Here is a 17,291-nt window from a genome sequence, read left to right on the forward strand (position 1 = left end):
AGCTAGAGGAGGTGGCTGGGGATAGGAAGGTCTGGGCTTCTCTGCTTAGGCTGCTGCCCCCGCGACCCGGCCGCGGATAAAGCGGAAGAAGATGGATGTATGGATGGATTAAAAATCCAGTTTTCCACAAACCACTCCCTACAGTGTAAGGACCCCAGACCTGATTTCTTCTTCATAATAAAGAGCACTCTGATTGTTGAAGGGCTCTAAAAACACAAGCCGTATTATTACAATCTGGCCAACAAGAAATTATACATCCACCTCTTTCAAAAGCATCATCCAGCCCTTTTTTTGACTGGCTGCCCTGCTGCACAGTGGGCTAGTCCCCTTGGACACAATGGAGGTCACATTTGGAAGAGGACAGTACATCAGCTGGACGCTAATCGGCTGACTCACCTTCACGATGCTCCCTTTTGGGATGGGCCAGAGGACTAACGAAGGGGAAAGGCAGAGGGAAATCAGACTGTGAGCGATTAGGTTAATGAAAGAGGAAAATAGAGTGAAAGGACAGGGAAAGGTGGCCCTAAGGCAAATAAGTTTAGAGGAGAGTTGAACCAATTGCACTGACAGCCTCAGAGCACTGCATCGAGACACTGAGTGGCAGCGAAGAAATAAGAGCAAAGATACACTGTCAGTGGGTGAAAGAAACACTTTAAACGTCCTATTTTAGAAACTTCCAGTTATATCAACGGCTGGAAGGTTAATGAAAGCAATGCTGTCACACAAAAGTTTTACAGCACTCTGCTTTAAAAGGTGTAATCTAACTAAAAATCTCCAACAAAGTCTTCTTTTGAAGCTGAGCTTGGAAGAATTTTATGTTGAAATGCAACTCTTGTTGCCAAAACCCTGAAACAGAGGCAAGCATTCAAACATGCTTTCTGATATTGACTGTAATCACCATGTGAAAATATTGAGCTATTCTCATCATCTCCTTTCAAATTCTCCATTAAGTATAAATATTATTAGCAAAATGTCCTTCAAATGACTCTGTGACTCGTTTTAATCAAGATAGTTTTTTAAATAAATGAATATGGAGGGCCTATGGAGGTCCAAAACTGGCAAAACAAACAAATCAGCAAAATACAAGAACAACAAAAAAACAATAGAAGTGCAGAAGCATAGAACACATAATTTTTTTTTTTTTAAAGTGCTTCATGAAAAGAATCTCAAGTGACATTGAAAGTAATTATAGTAAATACTGTAAGGTTTTAACAAAATAACATGATGCTGAATGAAAAAAACGACACTCAACTATGTAATACAGTATATAATAAAAAAATAAAAAAATTCCTTCAAACACTGCCATTAGAATAAAGTAGAGATCCAAGTACCACATCAATATACAGTAAATTAACCATTAATACTAATACTACTACTACTGATAAATAAATAAATAAATAAATATAACCATGGCAGCCATCTATTTCTGTTACTGGCAGTTATAAAAATCAGCTGTTGATGTGATCTCTTCAGGTATTGATAATCACGTTGGCATTAACTGGCGACTACAGTAACTACTGATTATCTTGATGAAGGAACTGTGACACATACATGCATGTATGGTGGTCCCTTGTTTATCGCGGGAGTTACGTTCCAAAAATAACCTGTGATAGGTGAAATCCACAAAGTAGCTAACTTTTTATAATTATTATAGATGTTTTAAGGCTGTAAAACCCGTCACTACACACTTTATACACTTCTCTCAGACAAGCATGAACATTTTCACACTTTTCCCTCTTGTTTAAACGCTCTCAAAGTTCAAACCTTTGCAGACAAAAAAAAAATCAGTATTACAGAATGAAACCAAAGGCACCCGCAGATGCCTCTGACAGTGCAAAGCGTTTTGTCAACATTGTTGTGTTTGTTGGTGAGAAAACTTACAAACATACAGGACAGCATTTCAGAGTCACACTGCTAACGATCAAAGATTTATGCAAATTTGACAAGCTGAACGCATTCTGTACTGTACAGGAGATGCGGCACGAGATTGACTGACAATGGTCTAGAGCCAATCAGGAAGCAGAACACAATGCAAACTTGCACACACAAAAACAAATCTGCAAAACAGCGAGGCCCCGAAAAGTGAACCGCATTATAGCGAGGGGCCACTGTATAGGTTGTTTTGGTATGACTACATGTTCAGGTAATAGCAATTTCACTCTGACCTGTGTCTTTACCACAAAGGAGTGTAGCTTGATGGAAACTGAATTTTAAAAAGGTTCCAGACTCTCAGCGGCAATTTACATGTAATTTCAGGGCTAATGAGAAGTGACAGTAATCATTATCTAAATTTGCACCTTTGCATGATTGTGTGAGTTTGGCCTGAGGACATGCTAATGGACATTGCGGTCTCTGTGTATTTTTCTTTTTAATGTGTCTGTTTCAAGATCTTGCCTGTTTGTGGAAGTGAATGTTGAAGCGAAAGAATTGTACATGTGGATTTGGAGACTGTTTGTATTAAAGTGTTTCTTAGACACTAAAACAGAAAAAATCAATAAATGCTTAATATAAATCCTTGATCGTTTAACAAAAAAGATGTGTTAGCCTGTTTCTCGTAATTTTTTGTGTAGAATATGTAAAAGGTGAAGACAAAATCAAACACAGAAAAATTAAGAAAGCGACTACAAAGCAAACTTTCTGCTTAGCATGATCTGCATGAATGAATGACTGAATTCAACGCGTCAGTGGATGAAAGAAACACCCACTGACATGTATTGAAATCTCCAATTCACGCATGAAACAAAAAAAAAAAAAACACAAACACAAAACGCTTTCTGAAAGTCTTTCAAAGTTATTTCTTTGTTCATTGGCTGTTCTTTCACTCAGTTTCATTCCAGTCCTTGTACCTGATCATTTTCATAGGAATACTTTTTGCGTCTTTATACTTATAACCATCAAGAGGCACCTAACTCAAGGAATGAACCAGCATTGTGTCTACATGTAAGAGAGAACTTTGGAAAGAAAACGTGAATACAAATTAAATTTGTATTCAATTTACAGCACTTTGCTACTTTGTCACAAAAACATCCTATTTATCTGTTTATTGTTGAGCTCACAAAAAATGCCAAAGATAACACAGTTTGACAGACATTAAATAGTAATTTTTTGCACCAACAAGGTGATTCTCAAAGAGCAACTAGCTGCATTTCAGCTGAGGGTGATGGAGATCTTGTCAAAATTGATGGAATTATGAACACAGAAAAGTACCATTGCATTTTAATGTACCATGCATACTGTCTGGAAAACACCTGATTGGCAGTGGCTTCATTTGTCAGCACGACAATGATCACAAACACACTGCTAATGCAGCAAAAGCATGCTTGGATAGAAAAAAATCCCTCACAGGGGAACAGTCATGGATTGGCCTCGCCAAAGCCCGGGCTTCTGCGTTACTGAAGCAGTTTGGGATCACTTTGACAGACAATGAAATATCCAAAAAATAGGTTTAAATGTCCTTCAAGAAGCCTGGAGAACTATTCCTCATGACTGCTCAAAGAGTTCAGGCTGTGTTGAAGAATAAAGATGCTCATATCAAATATTGAAGTTCGAAATACTTTTTTTAATGCATTCACCTTGTCCAGTTGAAAAAATATAAGTACAGACCTCTGATGAGCACACCTGCACTATTTGAACGACTATCTTTCTCTCTGTTTTGTCTGTGTGCTTTATGTTTGTCGATTTCTATCGATTTCTTTCTTACTCTCAGCATAAAAACATTAGCTAGGAGATCTATACCCAACTTGTAATGTGGTAAACAGGTGGTGAAGTCTACAAATGTATTGAGTGCATATAATATTTATCTCTATGCCCTCTCTGTGCCTCTACCAGGGGTGCAACCATTTACCTGCCACTTAAATTTGCCATATTAATTTTAGGAATTCGGGAGCTTTTCTTTGAATATGTGATAGAATTTCTTGTTTCTGTCACATCCTGTTTGTTTTTACACAGTGGATAAAAGCTTCCCACTAGGTGTCCAGAAAAGGACAATTCAGTTTGAATCCTGTGTAGGTGATGGGGTGCGTTTGATTGCCACTCTTGTCACCTTTGCTGGAGGCTCAGAAGCACTGTTGGGATTGGGGCTGTCACTGTGCTGGAGAAGCATTTATTTTGGTGATACACTCCCAGCATTTATCCACATGCACCAATTTTTCTGAAGGGCTACTCCCCCAACACCACCACCCCTACACAGAATTATATTGGGCTCCTCAGGATATCCCAGAATTCAGCTGTGAGAGTAAACAACACAAAAGCATGGCTCAATTTTCCTCTGTGTGCTAATGTGTTCTGCAGAGAAACAAACAAGAAAATACCTCTGGAACAAGAGGAGCCATACACTGGCAGATGTGCTTATTGATTTTAAGAAATCTCTTCCTGTAGAATGTGCGGCACGTTTAAGAACCTGCAGGAACAAAACCTCTGAAATCCTCTCTCCACCCACCACCAGCATCTCCCTTCTCAGCAAGACCAAGAAAAAAAAAAGGACAACTAAACAAGCGCTGCTGCAATAAATCCCAAAGGATGTGAAACTATTTGGACTGGAAAATGTGCACAAGCTGTAAACAAATGGCCTCAGTGAGCTCAAAAATTCACCTCACGCTTCAGAGCTGACCTGGCTCTGACCTAGGCTCCCCATCTCCTCATAACCCACTCGCAAACACTTCCCACTGTTGTCCCGGAGATGGCAAATTGTCTCAGCAATGGCCTTTTGATCAGTGAAGAAAAACACAGGTGTTCACAAGCCAAACGGAACGTGCTTTGGTCGGGGTTAAAGGTGACGGCCAACGGCGAGGCGCTTGCTGGTTAATGTCAAAGATGTTGATTTGATCCCAGCTGTGGGTGCGTGGGCATTTGTGTATGATGAGAGAGAAAGAGAGTGAATTATGTTTTGATAGAGACAGAGAGAAAGAGAAAGAGTGGCAGGAAAATTGAAAGAGTAAAGAAGAGAGGAAGTTGAGTTTCACTCTTGCTTTTCCTTCTTAAATTCCCCCTTTCCTTATTTGTCTGCCACAGAGGGGCAGTAAAGTGAACCACTGCCAGTCACTCCCCCTCCAGCAGCCTCTCAGTGCACCTTCACAATAGTGTGAAATATAATTGGACACCTGCACTCACGGAGCAACCAAAAATAGCTCTCTGTGTTTGCACTAGAGCTCAGAGGAGAGTGCGTAGTGCAGCCAGAGTATCATTGTTACCCTTTGTTAGACTGTTGGGGTGTTTCATTACTCTAGTCTGATTGCCCAGCCCCCCCCCCCCCCCCCCCATGTTTTGAAGGTAAAATTGGCATTTCAAGAGCTTTTCTGTGTCTTTGTAAATTCTCAAGCACATCAGACTGCTTGGCCTGAATCTGGTTTTAGCGCAGCTCATTCAGGAGGAATTTTCAGTACAATACAAGGATTAATTCCTTTAGAGGAGAAATGTGTTTTTTTTTTAAGTGAGAGAGCCTGCCATGGTGTGCAGCCTTCCTCCCACTCACTTTAAAAACAAAAAAATATACCATTTCCCCCTTCTTCCATCCTTGATTTTAAATGATCCCTAGTTTTTTCTCGTGGTGAACCATGCCTTTCAATAATCAAAATCCATCTAAGCACTCTCAAAGGGAGGAGGAAAAGAGGAAGACTTTATCTTTTGAGAAGTCAGGCAGTGTGTGCTGAAGGCAGCAAAGTAAAGGGTTGCCGAATGTGTCCACACGCCCCACTATTTACAGTTCTATCCTGATCAATACGCACTCCAGGCACCGAAAACCTCACTGAACCAGATCTACATCTACACCTCTTACCCCGGGGACCTGGAGATGGCCCTCAGCACACAATTAAAATTTCACACTTGACTGCCTTCCACAGACTGTCAATATTAGGAAAATAAATAACAGCTAAGTTTAAAGCAAACATAAAGTTAAAGGGGACTAATAAATAAGTTGTAGAAGTAATGCATACAAGAAAAAGGTAGAAATGTTTGTAGAAATGCTATAAGTCTGCAGTGTGTTCTGTGAAGCCTGGTGTTGTTTCACCGCGTGTAGCAGAATTCCTTCACCCTCCTATGAATGCATGCACCAACTTTAAAAAAAAAAAAAAAAAATCATTAGATTCTACTAAAATAGCATTTCATGATTCACAAAATTAAAAATAATCCCTTTTCATCTTAGCCTTGCTGCAGCCCTCTGACCATCTGTCTAAAACAAGTTGCATTAGCTCCCTTCTGCCATCTCTTTAAATCAACTTTCTTGTGATTGGCCGCCCTTTGCAAACAGCAGGTTTGACAGCGGGTGGGTCTTCTGTCCTCGAAGCCAAAGCTGTGTGTCTGAGATGATGACTCTTATCAACATCATACAGGGCCAAGAGCAGAAAAAGCTCTCTAATATTGAGTTTCTACAGCAGCCTGAAGCCTGAGCGTTTGCTAAGATTGCTCACATATAGACTGACTTCATGATTTGAAACTTTGCCCTTTGGTGACTTGATAATTCACCACAACTGCAAATAACAGCGCATCTATTAACTGAGTGTGAGCACTGCTATAAAAGCAGAGATTTTGGTAGGTTGCTGGCCTGGAGCTTTTAGGTGTTAATGCCATGCCACGCCACAATCTTATTCACATCTTCTCCTTTTTATTATTATTATTATTATTAATAGTATTATCTTTCATGTCTTCATTGTCAGTGTATCTGTTGTCTTCCCTTGTTCGCTCCTCACAGCCTCTTTGTATATATTCTGCATTTGCTGTTCACTTCCCAGTGGTCAGCCTTAGACCCCAGTTACACAGGCCTAGGTTGGCGACCACCTGGAGACCACCAGTCGTTCAAGGAAAATGAGTATTCCCAGATAAACTGTGAAATCAACTGCTAAAGCCCCAGGCATGCAGGATTAGAGACCAGTCGGTGACTCAGCTGAGTCCTTATCTCACAATTTATAACAAAACAAACTTCAAGGAAGGCAAAATAGAAGTTGGAGTAAGATGTGTCACGCTGAAGAGGCAAGTCGGCATGTTAAAGGTGAGGGAGAAAGAAGCCAAGAGGACTGACTGAGCTGCAGGAGTTGGAGTGTGGAGATCACGGTGATACCATCAACGTCTTTCTAGGATCCTGAAGTAATTGAAGTCAAATGCTGACTATAAATGTCAAAAAGAGAGGGGAGGTGAGCTGCTGGCCTGTTGCAGTTTCACAGTTTGCTGAATTTCTCTTGAAATTCCTCTCTTGGTACTTTTTACTGTCACTGATTGATTTTTCTTTCTATACTCTATCTATTTTTTAAATATCTTTTTTTTTCTGTACTAAAACTTATTTCTGTGAAATACTATTTTTAGCTGCCTCTCTCTGTGGCTGTCTCTCTGTTCCCTCTGGTTTGGAGTCGCTAGAATTTCACTTAAATGGCCTGAAACCAGAATGAAAACACATAGATGATAAGTCAAACACATCAGTTTTACTTTTCTCACATGAGGTATTTGTGTTCTTCTCTGTGTTGCTCTTAGTGGTTAAAAAGCTGTATATTTGATATTACATTCAAATACTTCTAGAAGTCATGTAAAAAGACTGTAGGAATTAAGAGGGCAAATAGTTCTCAATTAACTGATCATCAGCAAATAAAAGCAGCTGTTTTAACAGTTTTCAGGTTTGGGGCGTTCAGGTGTGTGTTAACAAAATGCCACAGTCCTCCCAGGAGTGGACATCCAAGCAAATTCACCCAAAGGTCAGACTGTGCAATACTCAGAGAAATTACAGCAAACCCAGCAGCTACATCTCAGTTAGCACATTAAATATTTAAGTTCATGATAGTACAATTAGACAAAGACTGAACAAGTATGTCCTGTTTGGAAAACTTCACAGGAGAAAGCTTTTTATTTTTAAGAAGAACAGTACAGCACAGCTTAGGTTTGCAAAGTTTGATATGAACAAACCACAAAATTTCCAGAACAATATCTTTTGGACAGACAAGACCAAAGTGTAAATTTGCACTTCACAATGTTTGATGAGCAGCAAACACAGCACAAACACAAACTGTCAAGTACAGTGGCGAATGGGGTGAGCTGAAAGACCTGGGCACCTTGCAGTCACTGAGTCAGCCGTGAACTCCTCTTTATAGAATCGCATGTGAAGACACCTGTATGGCAGTTAAAGCTCGACTAAATCTGGGTCATGCAACAGGACAATGATCCCAAGCATAGCAGCAAATCTACAACAGAATGGCTGGAAAAGAAAAAGTGTTCCAGACCTCAGCTCAATTTGAATCCTGCTGCTCTGCGTAAATAAATGGCCTGAAACCTTAATGAACTGAAGCAACGTTGCAAAGAAGAGTTTGCTGTATAACTAACCAAGTGATACAGGAAACAATTTCTTCAAGTTATTGTTGCTAAAAGTGGTTCCACAAGCCACTGAATCACAGAATGTGCTTACTTTTTCACATGACTGTAACACTTTAAAAATGCATTACGAGCACTGATTTAAAAAATTCTGAACTGTGAATAGTATGAATTGACCAAATCTGTGCATCAGGATGACCAAAGGTATCACAGTTTATACTGATTATTATGTAAAAAAAATTGGCAGCTCTTGGGATGTTTAATACTACAAATATGACTCTTATGGTGATGCTAGACTAGCATCAGTCTATGATCCGGTCTGTGACAGGGGTGGTCAACTCCAGGCCTCAACAGCTGGTGTCCTGCAGGTTTTGGGTCAACACACTTGAATCAAATGATTACTTCATTACCAGGCCTCTGGAGAACTTCAAGAAATGTTGAGGAGGTAATTTAGCCATTCAAATCAGCTGGGATGGATCGAGGACACATCTGAAACCGGCAGGACACCGGCTCTTGAGGCATGGAGTTGGCCACCCCTGGTCTATGAGCTGTGAATGACTGCATCAGGTTTTATAGCCATTGTATATTCAGCAGAAGCACCGTGGGAAGGTTCTATCTGCTGAGCAGTATCGTTCATGGCATTTCAATAAAAAACTAAAAAATTAGGAGGTTCAAAGTCACTTTATTTATTCATCTTTTGTGCAGCATACATTCACAAAAGTTCAACATAATCTATTCAAAACAGTGCACTGACCCACCAACAGACAGACAGGCATTGTCAGGGTTACATTCATACTTGCTTGTCAAAAAGAAAAAGAAAATCATGAGCACTGATACTTTATGACAACTCTGGATCAACATATTGTCAGTGTCTGTGTACCAAAGAAATGTCAGGCAGAGGTTTGACTACAGCACTGAATTCTGGGATACTCTACTCCAAGTTGTTTTCGCTTCACCCAGCAGAAGGTTCAGTCCTCTGGGAGAAAAGCTGGCACAGGATGGCTGCTTTGTTCTCTGTAAGACACGACAAAAGTAAAGGCGCTGCAGCTGCAGTGTGCTAATTTGTGACTTCCTGGCCAAACATCTCTACATTGTAAGATTTTAAAACCTATTTGACCGCCATGATAAATGCATCTTTTCAGCTAAGCCACTTCCCACGGAGTTAGAGCTCCAGCACAGTTCCACAGGAAACCATGACGGAAACAAACAGAATGAGACCGATTGAATTTGCAGTGTTGTCAGCTTTAGGTGAGGTAAAAAGTAGTTTTCTAAGGTGTGGGGTAAATTTAAGCGGAACTTGAAATCTGCAGAGCTTGTCAAAGACTTGGAAACAATCCATTTTTCAAATGATTTCCAGCCAACTGAAACACAGACGGGGCTCAGCTACACGACAGAAAAAGTAAATAAATAAAAAAAATGTGAGCAGTGGAAAGGTATCTTGTCTGTGATAGATGGGGGATTTTTCTCGTCTATCTTCCTCCCTGTCTGCCTGTTTTGGTAGAAGCAAAAACAGAAGGAGATAATTGCTTGGTCTAACTTGTCATCTTCATGCCGAGAGGTGCTCTGTGACTGTGTTGTGTCCTTCAAAGGACACTTGAGCGACATCAAAACTACAAGTGGTGAGTGCAGATGAAACACATACTGGAATTTATGGGTTGGAGTTTCAGCATTTGTCTTTTAGACCCACTTTGGAAAAAAACATTTCAAAAAATATTTCAGTCATCCTTGAAATTAAAATCAACCTGCAGCACTGCCGCTACTGATGGTCATCAGATGTTTTTCTTTTGATGATAAAACTTAAAGCTGTTCTAATCTAGAGATTAAGCACAGTCATATGAAACTGCACACCCCATGATTTGCCTTGTAAAAGCAGCAATAACTTGAAGTAATCATTTGCTGTACGACTTTGTCAGTCTCTCGCATCACTGTGGAAACATTTTCACCCTCAGATTTGCTGATGATCAGTTCATCAAGTGCATTTGATTATCAGCACCTGGCTGCTACCTGCCTTCTTAATTTCTGGAGTTACTGTAATAGTGTACTTAGTTTTCACAGGACTCCACACATACCTGTGAAAAGCTTTTTTTAAATGTTTGAATTGTTAAAGTGAAGAGAGAAGAGAATTATTACCTTTAGCTGTTCTGCACAGTCGTGATGCAACATTATCACTAACTTGCACTGATATAACACACATGAAACGTAATCTTTTATCAAGGCTATTTGTGAGATAGCATTGCTTTTTTTCATGCCGACTCAAGAAGTGTAAACTGACGACTGTTTCCAGGCTCTGTTTCGTGTTTTATGACCTACATTTATTTAACAGGCATGTGACTGCAAAGTGAGTCTCTGCTCAGTATCTCCACGACTTTGGTTTTGCCTCTTTCAATTAAAGACTACAATTAAAGAAGACAAATATCTCAATTTTTTTATGTTTAAAAAAAGAAAAAAATCTAATTTGCAACCACTTGATGCGGTTCACCACACAGGGCATTTGAATTTGTTCTAAATTATAATTATCGGGCTCATATTTAATGGCGTGACTGCTCGTGAGAGCAGCGAGATAAGAGAGCAGTGGGGGTGGATCCTCGTGGCATTGTGCAATCAGGACATGGTGATGAGAAAAGGTCATTTGTGCTAATGCAACATTGTTTTTTTTATTATGAGAAAGACGTCAGCGTTGATAGATGATCCAAAGGTCGCCGGTGTCGCCACGCCCCTTCTGTCCTGTAGGGTGATGCAGAACAGATCTGATGACTGCCCTCCACATTCCGCACTCCATCAGGGAACAAGCGAGGGAGCAGCTCATCCGGTGGGCGGATAAGGACCTGGGTGGAGCTCACTCACTTTGATGATGAACAACCTTGTCTGCAACCTAATGCAAACTCACCGACTTTAGCGCAGCGGCTTAAAGTTTTTCTTAATTTCTCTTTGGCACGAAGACATACGGGAGAAGATTTACGCTCTTCTGATCTGGATCAGCAACTTTAACAGGAATGAAAAGCCTGTTTCCTCACAACCGACACGCTGCTTGGATAAACACACAATTCATATTGAGCAAATGAATCACCTACTTGATATGCACAGGAGCAGTAATCATTATCTGGCTAGCTCATAAGCATTATACCCATAGCCTACCAGTAAACAAAGCTTATTAAATCACTTTTTGTCAATTAGCTCTTTGAAAAATGATCTAGGGTAAAAAATAAATAAATAAATAAATACTGTGAACATGATGGACGTGATGTGGGAATTGAAGAGTGGTATTGTCTTTGTTCTTATGCTTTACTTTGCCTTAGCTAGGAAACTATACACTGATAGCCAAGGAAATGACAAAGCAAGTGAGCTGCTAACAAGTGCTGAAGGGAATATTTACTCTTAGAAGCAGAATCAGATGTCTCATTTAAATGGACGCACTAGAATCAACAACACAGAAATGAGAATGAGTTAACTTTTTTTGTTTGTTAAATATTAGCTAAAGAAAAGTGCTCAGCAACTCTGAGAAACTTCCAGCTCTGTGGAAGCAGGTCATGCCGTACCCACGAGGAAATCGCACGCAAAACCACCCGGTGAGGTAATCCATATATGAGACAGTAATGTAATGCAACAAATATATCAGCTCTGTTATAGGGTGACACTCACTCCCATCATAATTGAATTAGGAACAAAGTGAGCTAAGATTAACCAGAGGTTCGGAATCTTCTCATCTACTGGTTAATCGCTTGGAAGGATGAGGCTGAAACAATGAAGTGGTGCAAAGCAGGAGCCAGGACTGCAGAAAGGCAGAGGTAAGCCATATAAAGCCGAAGCAAAAGAGCAGCGGCAGCGGCGGCATGTGGAAAAGGTGACTGCTGTTCTGCTTAGGCAGTGTTTGGTTGTCTTTTGTCTTTCTATCTAGTGGCCACAATTCAAAAAAAGATCTGATGTCTTCCCCCCGTGATGTGCGCTCTTATCACACCACACAGATGTCTGAGTGAATGCCAGCGGGCTCAGGTCTGTGATGGGAACTCCTAGTTATGTGCGGTGGCACCCGGTGCGAACGCCGGCTTCCAAAGGGCAGACAGATAAATTATTCAACCTGAAGTTTTGCATCAGCACGGCTCAGATGGCAGCACATGAGAGGGATTAATTCATGCAACATCCATGAGAGGACAAGGAGATGTCTCAAAGCCACAAGTTGAGTGAGGGGTGCTCATATGTGTGCGGAGAGGCAAATCGCTGCTCATTATGGAAGAATTGCTAATCGCATAATTACTAATGACTATGATATCTTTGTTTTTGAGATGCAGGTGAGAGCGAAAACAACAAAGCGATGCCTCATGGAGTGTTTGCTCTGCTTCTGTCGTGCTGTTGGGTGGTTATAGTGTTTTCAAATGATTTTGTTTGTGTGTGAATTTTAAGATCAATAACTTTTGCTTATTATCTCGGGAAAAGATGCACCGAGAGTGTCTCGGTAATATTAAATGAAATCTAATCAAATCACAACAGTGTGGCTCTCTTAGGCCTGTAATCATTATCCTGTTCTTATTCCCGCAAACGTGCAACTTTAATCATCTCGGCTGACCACGAATAAGCACAGGCACGCCATATGTTGATGGCGACTACTGTAAACAAGGTGTGCTTCTTATTGATAATGTGTCAACACCGCGCCGGTCACAGATGTGCTCACCCGCACGTTTGCCTGAATGACTTTGACAGCGCTGGCACAGCTGAATAGATATTGTTTGACTGACATGGGGAGGCCTGTCAGAGGAGAATTAGCAGACCATTAGCATTCCATGACATTTTCCCATCCGTCCAGAAAGCAGTGGTGGTCCTGTAAACAAAATGCTGTTGTGGTGCATGGCAAGGAGAAAAGGGAATAGAATGTAATGTAAAATGGCATTGTTCAGTGGCTGAGATACCAGGTGCGCATTCAAATGTGGCTCTACAGGGCAACCTCTGGCTGGCTGAAACAGAAGAGGGAGACGATAAGGGAGTGGACAAATGGGACATGCAGCAGGGTAATTGAAAGTGCTTTGGATTTTAAAGGCCAAATGCTACCAGGGGTTATCAGCAGCAGAAACAATCTGAATTTTTTATAGGAGTAACTTATTATCTGGACAAAAAGGAGGTTTGTCACGCTTCACAAAGGGTACCTGGATGGAAAAGAGATCATAAAAGCCACAAGCAAACTTAGAGTGCTTTTAAAACACTGTAAAATTGCTTTTAGCACCTTGTTTGGGGGGGAAATACCCCAAAAACATTTGGATTTTGTGCCCAACAACCTTTTGAATAAATGCGCTCCACTCACCACCAGCCATTCCATTCACGGTAATTGTCTGTGTAATGCAACAAACAGTAATGCGGTGTTGATGTTTTTTTCCCCTCCATAAATCTGCATAAACTAAAAGAGATCACCTCTTGGATATCTGTAAAGAGGCTTACATCATCACTCATGCTGCAATTCAGAGCAAAACAAACATGAAAATCAAGGTAAGAGATGCTTTTCAGATTGCCCATAATACGCCTAGAAATTCACACACCAGTTGCCACATGGGAAAGACAACTTACTGTTTTGTCGTGTGGGGTGGTGCATACAAGTACAGTATGCCACAAATCCTACACAAATATGTAGAGTTGTGCCATTGTCTAAATTGCTGGGCAGTCCCCAGAAATCCTTGAGGCTGAAGACTCACAGTGAAATCTGCATCTCATAAAATAATATAAAAAGATCCTTTCTCCCCAGGGTCAGAGTGTGGGAAACAATACAGTTCCTTCCCTCAGGGGAAAAAATGTCTTTCAGGTACATGACACAGTGACTCCATTCCTGATATTGCTCCTACAGCAAGGCCTCTTTGTGCGGAAGAAGTAATTTGCTGCTTGGTCTTTAACTGACCTTTTAAAATGAGTGCCGTGTCACTTTATTAAGTACAGCTGGTCATCTGCTTGTTAATGGAAATATCTAATCAACTGATCCCGTGTCAGCATCCCAATGCGTTTAGGTCTGTGGACATGGTGAAGATGTTCTGCTGAAGTTCAAACCAAGCATAAGAAGACAGATGATTTAGGTGACTTTGACGGTGGCATGGGTGAGAGGTCAGATGTGGGATTTATCCACACAGACATCTTTAGGGCTGAAAGAGAATGGCCAAAAAAGAGACTGGAGATGAAAATACCTTGTTGATGTGAGAGGCCAAAGGACAGCGGTCAGACTTCTTTGAGCTGTCAATAGTAAATCAAATATCTATGTTTTACATCCAAGGTATACAGAAGAGCTTCCCTGAACCTACGTCACACTGAGCCTGACCTATAGCAGCAGAAGACCACACCAAGTGCCACTCCTGTCAACAAGAACGTGAGGGTAAAATTCACATGGGCTTACCAAAATTAGTGGAAGACTGGAAAAACGTCTTGATTTCTGCTGCAACATTCAGAGATTTGGTATGGCTAAGGTCAGAGGTGGGACCAAGTCATTGTTTTGCAAGTCTCAAGTAAGTCTCAAGTCTTTATCCTCAAGTCTCAAGTCAAGTCTCAAGTAATGTCAGGCAAGTCAGAGTCGAGTCTCAAGTCACTGGTGTAAAAGTCCGAGTCAAGTCACAAGTCTGAAACTTTGAATTTCAAGTCCTTTCGAGTCTTTAAAAAAAAAAAAATGAAAAAAAAAATGTTGCAGTTATATGCTAAATGTAAATATTAGACCATGTAATTTTAAAATCTGTGTTTTTCTCAACACATGACAAAATAGTGAACTTAGAAAATATACACAAATTGTGAAATTGCACCTCTTTAAAATGCAGCTCAATTAAACCTAGCTCCAAGAATAATTTTCACCGACAGTTCTGAGATAAGCTGCATGTTATTCTTGGATGCGGTTGTAGGACCAGCTTTAAAATCGCATGACAAAAATATCATACACATTAAAAAAACTGTATCACCAACGTAGCCTGGACAACATTTGCTAGTTAGATGAAGTCAGCTATCTCATCTTAGCATATTTATATGCATATTTATAATTATACAGTTCTTGGAGTGAGTGCATGCACTCATGAAGTTTAGTAACTTCAGGTCACTGCAACAAGCCCAGGTACAGTTTACCGACGGATGGGTACAGGACCTTGAAATGCACCGTGTAGAAAGTAAAGACCATCGTACGTATCATAAGTTTACCAGTCTCACAAATTGTCGTCATAAATACACATTCCTTAACCGTTTATTAATATAACCTTTGAGCTCAACGGTAATTAATTAGTAGTGGAAATAATTTCTGGTACCCATCACAGAAATGTAGCAGTGACAACAATATTGTATGCTGTAATCGTACTGGGCAATTAGTGATACAAAAAACCTGTTTTATCCTGTGAATAAAAGTATATGTTTTTGTCAATGTACCATAATAACAGAAGCGAAACGCAATATTGTGTCAGGACAATTCACTATTTATGCACAATAAATAAAGGAGCATAGCGTGACAATTTCTGTTCAGCGCCAGACTTGCTTGTAACCTATATCACTAATTATGTTATGAAAATGACGTATTAACTACTAAAAAACACTGACCTTCGTGTAAATGCTTGGAGCAGACTAACCTGTGAGCTGGAGTGTTCTGGGACGTTATATTTGATCTTTGAATGGCTGCAATCCAGGCCATTTTATATTTGGGGTAAAATATCAAGTCTTTTCAAGTAAACCGGTTCAAGTCCAATTCAAGTCCCAAGTCATTGGTGTAAAAGTCCAAGTCAAGTCACAAGTCTTAGAACATTTTTTCAAGTCAAGTCTAAAGTCATAAAATTAATGACTCGAGTCTGACTCGAGTCCAAGTCATGTGACTCGAGTCCACACCTCTGGCTAAGGTACACTACATTTTATGCATATTGATATTATGCTTATGCAAATGTAGAATGAAGTCTATTAAGCTAATCCAGCATGATTAGCTTAACCTGGAAACAGTTATTACCTGGTAACCTCTGAGGCTTCTTTAGTGGCCGATTCAGCAGTGAATTAATCCAACAGCCCAACTTTACAGCTCACCATGTCTACAGCCTAGTCATGATTAAATAACATTCTTTTTGGTCTTTGTAATCCCATCTCTGCTAATTTTATTTACTAAATTGGACCTCTAGAACAATCTGTGATGTTCGTGTTTTTTCGAGTATTACTAAGTAAAAAATACATAACTTTCTGTGTGGTTGTTTGCACTAAAAGACCATCTAAGAAGTCTGTGCTCCAGGTTTGATCACTGAAAATCCTAATTTTATTTGCTAGCCTAGCCTGTTTACTTGATAACTCTGCATTCAAACATTTGACTCCAAAACCCCCCAATATGGCAGCGACCAAAGTGCTGCCTCTGTGGCATACAACGTACTTCACAATCTTTTTTTGGCCACATTGTCGTGACACACCAAAGTCACCTGTTGGTGAGAGGAAGAGGAATATGAAACTAATTGCCTCTTTGCTACTAGCCCCAACTCGGCTTGACCTGACCCTGTTTGGTTTTGTTCGTTTTCCATCACAAGTAGGGATTGTAGAGAACCAGTTCTCAGTAGTCTGCTTGCCTATTGATCCATTGCCTATTGATCTATTTGCACTTGCACGGAATTGCACTTGCACTTCCATTTGCAAGTGCAAATCCCCCCCCCACCCAAAAGGACAGGATGTGTTGCCATCTGCTGCACCTGTATGAAAAAAAACACACCTGGATAACAAAATTAAAAAAATGCCGAGTGTGTCTGTATGATGTACTTATAACGTACTTAAAGAGGTCCATGCCACTCCGGACCATCAAAGAACTGGGTCAACGATCAATCAGCTGAAAATACCGGCACAGTCTCCAGTGTGGATGTGGACAGTACTTTTATTTTTTATTGCACAAAAGGATGAGAGCGCGAAGGTAAAGTGCAAACTGCATCCTGAACAGATAAAACTGCGTTATGCTGTATCCAGAACTTTGGCTCTTTTCAAGCCTCTGCACAGACATCATGCTAACACTAAGCTAGTCAAGAAGCCAGAGTGTTATTCAAGCTGAATGGATG

Source organism: Aulonocara stuartgranti (assembly GCF_965226115.1).
Source record: "Aulonocara stuartgranti genome assembly, chromosome: 15".
Classification (NCBI taxonomy): Eukaryota; Metazoa; Chordata; class Actinopteri; order Cichliformes; family Cichlidae; genus Aulonocara; species Aulonocara stuartgranti.